General features: G+C 50.8%; 1 long non-coding RNA gene across 4 annotated transcripts in view; it reads left to right on the forward strand.

The window, feature by feature from the left end:
• LOC121011168 (uncharacterized) overlaps positions 1–7,858 on the forward strand; it is a 192,966-nt gene extending 185,108 nt beyond the window's left edge. For 3 of the 4 annotated variants that reach the window (XR_005781524.1, XR_005781523.1, XR_005781520.1), the window contains 2 exons: positions 4,120–4,229; positions 4,822–7,858. This is a non-coding gene — a long non-coding RNA (uncharacterized LOC121011168). The remainder of the gene's footprint in view (positions 1–4,119; positions 4,230–4,821) is intronic. The other variant, XR_005781522.1, reaches the window with a different exon arrangement.
• The last annotated feature ends 672 nt before the right edge of the window (positions 7,859–8,530 follow it).

The following is an 8,530-nucleotide window of genomic DNA, read 5'->3' on the forward strand; positions in this document are numbered from 1 at the left end:
CTCTCTCTGTCCCAAAAATAAATAAACATTGAAAAAAAAAATTAAAAAAAAAAAAAAAGAGCTGGCACTCCTTTATTTAACTGATGGCTGCTGTCACCTTTCACACCTCTGAGCACGCTTGAGAAATTATACTTTCCTTTCTTTTTTAATCCCAAGGCTCGTTATTATTTTTATTACTTGCAGGATCTCATCCCTTGGTTTAGGCATCCTAAATGAAGGCTGTAATTTATATTCAGCCATATGGTGACTCTTCTAATTTGTTAATCGTTGTTAAACTTTAACCCGCTATGAGATTTTTACCAGAAGGTATCCCATTGCGTGAAGAACCCTTAAAATGGTCTACAGGTTTGTTTCTTCTTCTGAGTCCCACCAAATAAAACCAGTGCCAGAAGACATCCCCCTGCCGTCTGAAAGACTGGTACTCATCCTCCCGAAATCAAGCCATTTCTTTCCCATTATCTTTGGGAGCCGAGGCTAAAGACATGTACGTGGAAAACAAGCAGCAGCAGGCAGTTTGATTTTTTCCCCTTTTTTTTCCTTCAGGAAATTGCTCTCTTATGCAAGAGAAACGCAGGTTCACCCACAGCAGAGCAGTCATATGATAAGAAATCTGTCTGCGAGAGAGGGAAGCTCATTTCCCTCTTTGAGAAGCTGCATTTGTTCGAGGGAGACAAGGAGAGAGAAAGCAGTTTTGCTGGGGGACAGGGAAGAGATTAAGGCATCATGACAAGCACATGGTGTAGAAATGAGCCCAATTAAAAAAACATGAACCCATCTGACCCTCATATGAAAATCCGGAGCTGTCATTGTCCACTCCTTGATTTGAGAGACCAGCACAGTTATTCTGGAGATCATTAAGATTCTGGTGGAATGAGTTCTCTGGTCTTGCTTGTGATTTCCATTTTCTCATTACTGACAGAAGCTGCATTTATGGATCTTTCTCTTTTAAACAGGAGCTTCTCAGACTAATGTTTTAAAAATTGGCCTTCCCAAAAGGTATAATGCCAAAGCTTAAATGGGCTCATCTCGGCTGGTTCTGTGAGACCAGTGCCCCCGCGCCGGGGGGGCCCCGTGGCCCATCTAAAAAAAATTTTTTTTTTCCTTTGGCGATGGGATTCGCAGCCATGGCAGGCAATTAGATTTCAAAGCTGGAGAACTCTGTTGCCCTTTGCCAGGAACTGCTGAAGCAAGCAACACAGCCCATGGGTTTTGAATGCCTGGCCCGGAAGCAGGCCCTCCTGATGCAGCTCTCCCAGGATGGGCTAGAGGAGTGTGTTTGTCTTTGTTCTGCAAAGGGAAATCTAATTTCATCCCCCGAGCCCTATCTGCGTGGTAATTCCGTAGCTAGGCGACACCGGCATTCAAAAGGCTGGGAGATTGCCCACTTTGTGAAATGCTGAGGGTTGGCACGGTCCGGGAGAGGGTCAGCTGCCAGGGAGCAGGTCAGCCCCCGGGCTTGATCCTCAGCCTTCCCCCGTGGCTCCGTTCCTTGGAGGGCTGCTATCTCTCTGAAGACTGAGGGTACCCTTGTGTGCCCAACTCAGCCTTCTCTCTTGCTGCTGGCTGAGTCACGGGGTTTGGGAATGAGATCCGATTTCCAAAGCTGCTGAGAAAATGCCAGCACTTGTTCAAGAAGCAGGCTGGTGCTGTGGCTGGAGCTCTGGACTGGGAGCCGCCTGGAGACAGACCCAGAGTTGGTGGGTCATGTCTGTGACCCCAGACAGTGCTGTGGCTCTCGTGGAGCTTATCTTCTCACGGGGGGGTAGGGTGGTGGGGGGAAGGAAAATACACGACTAAATAACAAGAAAGATACTGGCTAGTGATAAGTGCTGGGATCAAAGTGAAACTAAGCCATGTGAAAGAGCAAGACTGGAGGGCTTCTCTGTGGAGGTGACATTCGTGGTGAGCCCTAATGAGAAGGAGCCAGCCATGCATGCGTCTCGGGGAACAGCATCCTAGGTAGCGGGAACAGCAAGTACAAAGCACCTGAGCAGGGAGTGATCCTGGCACATCTGTGAAGCAGCGAGAAAGCGGGTGTGGCCAGAGACTGGCGAGGGACAAAGGCACGACTGGGGATGAAGCCAGAGAGGTAGGCGCAATGATAGGAAGGAAGTTGGGAGAGATGCTGAATATTTTGTGGTAGTTTTGGAGGCAGAGGAGAGACAGATGATCTGGTCTGTGTTTTAAGAGCATCACCCTGCTTTCTGGATGGAGAGTGGGTTGGAGGGCCTTGAGGCGAGAAGCAGGGCTGCAGGTCAGAAAGCTGCTGCTGTCCTCCACGTGGGGGCAGGAAACAGTTTTGTCTTCCAGTGACAAAGGATGCCTTCCACAAAACAAATAGGCTACCCTTCTTCAAGAAAATGTTTCCAGGGTTTTTGCTCATTCTGGACATCGAAAGCCTCAATCCAGTAGAGAGCTGGCTGGAGGTTATGAGTGCTCTCTGGAGTATGTTTCGCTAACCAGGCCCCAGAAACGCACCTGTGTGCAAAGATCCACTTTCATGGCCACCAGCCGTCCTGCAATAACAAGCCAATGAGAATGGACTTGAGCACAGCATATAGTCAGAGCAGGCCCCCACTGGAACGCCGAAAAGGCCACGTGGGGCACCTCTGATGGTATGTGAGCAAAGCAAAATAACATACTCCATGACTGATTTTGAGGGCTGCGTTCGGACCGCGGGGCCTGATGCTTAGGCGTCTACGGAAATCAGCACAAACAGGGATACGCGTGACGCATGCTATATGCAAATGCCTTACGTATTCATAGAATTCCAAAGTGGTTATCAGTTACACCACACAGAAAGGAGCAAATCATGCGCATTTGATTGTGTGTGATATTGTATACCATTCAGACTCCTTAAATTCTTTGTGACTTAGGGAATCGCTCGCGCAGCTGCCATCATCTGACCAGCTGAAGAACTGTCCAGATGAGCCTATCTCGAAATGTAGAATTATCTGCAAATAAACAAGGGTTGTTTTAAATCAGTAGGTTTGGGGTGATTTCGCGGTAGATAACTGATACAACTAACAATCACCATCCCCGGGTCTGAAGCAGTCACCGTCCCCAGGTCTGAAAGGACATACAACTGCTAGAGACATGTGCTTTAGGAAGGTGGGAACAGGGGAGAAATACCCTAACCTCTCTCTCCTCCCCACTCCCTATTTGTTTTTTTGGGTTTTTTTCCAAAGGCTCCCCCACTGAGCAAACCCAACCAGAACCCAGAGGTTGAGAGAGCCTGGCTGATGCAATCCAGAGAGGTCAACCTTCCAGGGCTGGAGATTGATCTGGAGGTGGGCAGAAGGCACAAATGGAAAGTAGCCAGCATCTGAGGATGAGTGTTGAGTTCTCACACTCCCAATCGGTGCCCGGCCCCTGTGGTCCTGCGGAGCCCTCCATCCTTAGAAAACCCAAACACACGGGGCCAGTTTTTCCAGACGTCACTTGATTTCCTGAAGAAGGGAAAACAATTTGAGACCACTCTGTTGCTGTTTTTCCTGAGCTTTAAGGGGATGATTTTCTCCACAGTCCGTGTTGTGCTGACCACAGCTGGTTGCCCTATACTCCGCATGAAATAGAAGTAAGAATGCAGTGCTCTCCAACTGGACCAGGGACATCATCTGTCACCCTTGCCTCCCAGACCACGGGAGAGCTTTTCAATCATCCTTCAGACTTTAAAGAGCTCCCGGGGGGCGCCTGGGTGGCTCAGTCGGTTGAGCGTTCAACTCTTGATTTCAGCTCAGGTCATGATCTCACGGTTCATGAGTTCCAGTCCCACGTCTGGCTCTGTGCTGACCGTGTGGAGCCTGCTTGCGATTCTCCCCCTCTTTCTCTCTCTGCCCCTCTCCTGCTTGTGCGCGCTCTCTCTCTCTCAGAAATAAATAAACATTAAAAAGTAAAAAAGAACTCCCAGGTCCCTGTTGCCAGTGAGCACCACTCTCCCGGTGCCACCCCGTCTCTGGGACTCTATACATTCCTGCCGCGCAGAATCCCACTGGCAGGTCGCCATGTGATCACAGAGTCAGTGACCTGCAGGAACAAAAGGATCTTGGCGTGGCCGGGGGACACCAAAGATCTGCTCTGGGGCTTGGAAGGAACCAGGGGGACTTGTTCTTTCAACAGGCACCGCTGTGGCAGGAAAAATGAAACCCCCTTTTCAACACTGCCCTTTCATAGTCGCCAAGGAGAGCCTTCGCGAGCTGGTGATAATTTCAACTTCATTCTGGAAATGTGTAAGAGATTGCCATTTTCTTGCCATTTTATCCTGAAATGACATCAGATTGGAGAGTTGCCTCGCTTTTGAGAGTGGCTGGGCAAGGCTCCTGGCGAGGCAGGGCTGGAGGGAGAAGCCTGAAGGGTCTGGGCAGGTTGAGTGATTGAGGAGCAGGAGAGTTTGCAGAAAATTCTGAAAGACAGACAAAGCCAAAGTAACTCTAGCTTCTCGCAGAAGACCCCCAAAGAGGACCAGCCCCAAACAGGACCGGCTGAAGGGAGAGCAGAGGGGAGGCTGCAGGAAGACAACGGGGCGGAGACACAGCCAGCTAGCTCTATTAGAGGTAGAGCCTGACTCCGGGAGGGGCGGGAGCCTCCTCTCCAGTGTTAGCCGCCAACATCGGAAAAGCAGTAGAAGGAATTGGCAAAGCAGCTACTCTCCTGGGAGACAGGCCTAATGGGCCCGTTTCATCTTGGGCCTTATGAGGCTGGGGTCCAGTTTCAGGTAGCGACTCCTTAATGAGGCCCAGCGTGGAGAGGCTGTACAGCTGAGCTATCTATCACACAGCGATAAACAGGGCTCCTCTTGTTTCCTGCCTTTTTCTGCTACAGAATCCAGTCCCATCCATCCTCCTAAGTGACGAGCCATGGTCAACACCCCGTTTTTCCCATCTACGGCTGGAGGATAATGATGCCAGTTCTCATTGTGCTTCTAGACCTTGGGACCTGAGGGACCAGCCTTTTTTTTTTTTTTCCCTGCCAGAGATAGGGAAAGGACGGGCCAGTGTTTCGAACAAACGCTTACCCTTCTTCCAGTTGAATAGACGCGGGGAAGGCTGTGGAAGAGGGAGAGGGGCAGCCTCGAAGGCCCGGCAACCAGGCCAGGAAGAGCATTCAATCCGAGACCTGACATTTGCCTATTGCCCTCTTATCAGAGTCGCTAAGTCACTGGGGCCTTTGTGCCGCGGAATTGGGAAGGAAGGAATGGCCCGGCCCAGCCAATCCCGTGTCCGGCCCTCTGCCCAGGCGCCTGCCATTAGCATTTCCCTGACATCTGACTGATATCTTCACTTCACTTCGGTAAACAGGCCACCTCAAGGCCAAGGTGACAGTGACCTCTGGCGCTGCAAGCAGCACGGGATTCTCCCCGGAGGCCCTGGTAGAGCCCTTTCGCATGGGCCAGGGCTCTTATGTCCCACCCCGCCACCACTCCGCTGAGTGCTGACTAAATAAATAAATAAATAAATAACCGTCCTGGTCCTGCAGAACAGACCGCGGGTGTGCCGGGCAGAGAAAGAGAGGTGAGGAAGGGCAGCAGGGAGGGCTGGGCGAGGCAGAGGGGGAGGTCTGACCTAGAAGGTCGCCTTTGCTTCTCTGCCACTGAGAACAATGCAGCTGCCCAGGAAACACTACCAGAGGCAGCCCGGCTATTAATAGGCTGGAGCACGCGGGCGGCCAAGCTGCTGCATTTCTGATGTTTAAATCTCCAGTGTGAAGTTGCTTGCAGGCTCCGATTTTGCAAAAGACAATTAAATATAGATTCTTTGGGGTGAGGGTTGGGAAGGGTGTGGGTGGAATGTAAGCCTGTGTCGCAATGCTATTTAATCCTGAGTGTTTCAGTGGGTCTACTCACATGCTCGACAGACCTACTTGAGCACGTGAGGTGTGACAAGTGCAGGGTACAACCAGATGAAGCCTCCCCCCGCCCTTGCCCCCAGGAAACCCAGGGGGGTGCAATCACTACTTCCTGCAGGGGCCAGGCAAACAACATACATAAATGATGCAGACGGTGTGAAACAATAGGGAACGGTGGGGTCTGTGTATAAAGCATAGCTGTGTCCTCTGTACAGGCATTGGGGGCTGCTCAGCCCCAATAATTATTACTGTGCAGGCATAACAGCCCAGTTTTGCTATGCCTTATGATTTTTATTTATTTTACATGTTTATTTATTTGGGGGACGAGTCGCAAGCAGAGGAGGGGCGGAGGATCCAAAGCGGGCCCTTGGGCTCTTTGCTTCTGGCAGTGAGCCCCATGTGGGGCTTGAACTCACGAACCAGGAGATCATGACCTGAGCTGAAGTTGGACGCTCAACTGTCTGAGCCACCTAGGTGCCCGATGCCTTATGATTTTTAAAGGAAAGACATACATTTGGAATTTCGTGTGAGGTTTTTTTTTTCCTGGTTTTGAAAAAATATCGTGTGGGCCAAACAAACCACATCTGCAGGCCTGTTGGGCCCAGGCAAGATCTTATAATAACATATGATAAAAGTTGATATAGAAGGAATCCCAGAAGCTGATGAGAGCCTAGAGGTGGGCATTTAACCCATCCAGGGTCGGGGGTGGATAGGCCTTCGTAGTGAAGGAGAACTGTCTGAACAGTGATAATGATGGAATAAATCATGGCAAAAAGTTTGGGGGAACCATTCCAGGCAGAGGAGTAGGAATTTTGCTGGATACATTGCACCTGCCAGCTAAAGACTGGTTCTCAGCCTTTGTTGCAACCAAGGGTGGCCATCTGACAAACGGTGTCTGTCTCATGACCTTAAAGCGTGGGGGGTTGGGTGGTAATCTGCCCTCTCCTCACCCTCCCTGCTTCCATATTGCTGACTGACCTGGCCATCAAGAACACAGATTGTGGAGCTGGTGATGAAACCTCTTTGGCTTTGGTTTCTGTAAAATTGAGATAATATTATCTACCCCATAGGGAGATAGGTTGAAGGATTACTGTCTACAAAGTATTTAGAACAGTGCCTGACATGTACATTTGCCACCCAGGTGTTATTCCATCAATACGGTTCTGCTGACAATATGTTCTGGGTGGGGGGGCGGCAGAGCAAGAAGAGGGCTGGGACCCAGCTCCGGCCTTGCACCTGCACTGATTCGCACAGACGAGTCGACTGCTCTCTCGCTTATGCCACTGCGTTCTGCACCTCTGACGCAGCAGCCCTGCTATCCTTCAAGTGCAATGAGTAATTCAGAGATCGGCTGGGGCTCTTCCGGCCTGTGAAGAAATTGCCTCAAATTGCCCCTCACTGCATAGCCTGGTAAAATCCGGATGGACGCTGATACCCGGTGGCTTGTGGCTCCTGGAAGTTGTGAGCCCAGGTTTCTCTTGTGCCACCCTGTCCCACACCCCATCGTGCCCTCGAGTTCCCACATCAGAGACAACAAGCAGGTACCCACAGGAAGTTTGAGGGGGCTGAGCGGGCTTCACTGAAAAAGGTGGCTGAGTGCCTGGGTAGAGCAGGTATGTGACCACCATGCAAACTCTGAGCCCTCTGCTAGACCCCCATATCTCCCTCTCCCCCACCTTAGGAGCCCGGTTTTTCCAGTTGCCTGTGAAGGCCGCTCAGTGCCCCTACCGTCCTCCGCTTTCAGGGTGCCCAAGGGACGAATGGCCCCGGCTACATCTGCACGGAGGCCTGGCCGGGGGGGGGGGGGGGCGGGCCCCTTGACTGAGAGAGGCAGGGATACGAAGGCAGCCCTACGGACACAGAAGTCCCAAACCTCGGGGACCAGCACAGCAGCCCAGGACATTTCCGCCCAACCTTCCCTCCCTCTCATTTTCACGCAGAGTTCAATTGCGTTATGGTCTGACTGCTCTCTCAGCCATGGCGTTTCCCTTAATAAAACCCTTGTACCTCCGTTCCAGTCTTGACATCTGCTTCTCTGGTAGCAACACACTAAGTTTCTTGGAAGAAGAAAGAGATGTGATTAGTTCTTCCACACTTAGGGGATTTAGTCCATCCCGGGGCCATTTGCATATCTAAAGAGAACAACGCCTCACTAAGAGTGGTATTTCAGACACCAGGAATACATTTTAGTATTGGTAGAGCCCTTCCTGCTGCCCCTGTACATAAGGGTCTGCTCTGTCTTTATACAGCTGGGCGAGTGAGAGTACGATGCCTAGGAGTTGGGAAAGGCCTACAGCTCTGACTACACCCATTTTAATCCCGAGGAGGAAATGGGAATGATCTCATATACCAGTTAGGATGCTTTGGGTAGCAGGTAACAGAAACCCCAACTCCAAATGGCTTAAACATGAAGGAAGATCTATGATCCAGGTAGGGTATCTCCAGGGCTGGATAACTCTGTGTTATCACGCATCTGGTTTCCTTCTGTTCCACCACTCTGGTATCCTAGCCTATCAGTATTGCCCCAGGCCTCTTCCCTCATGGTGCCAAGGTGGCTGCCGCAACCCAGTGGTCGCACTAGATGCAACAACTTTTTGTCAGAGACAAAAAGAGACTGGGTTTTTCTATGTGTCTCATTTTAAGAGTGAGCAAACTTTCCCCAGAGTCCTGTAGCAGGACTGTGGTC

Source organism: Herpailurus yagouaroundi, unplaced genomic scaffold (assembly GCF_014898765.1).
Source record: "Herpailurus yagouaroundi ecotype Mexico unplaced genomic scaffold, PumYag 29, whole genome shotgun sequence".
NCBI classification, from domain to species: domain Eukaryota; kingdom Metazoa; phylum Chordata; class Mammalia; order Carnivora; family Felidae; genus Herpailurus; species Herpailurus yagouaroundi.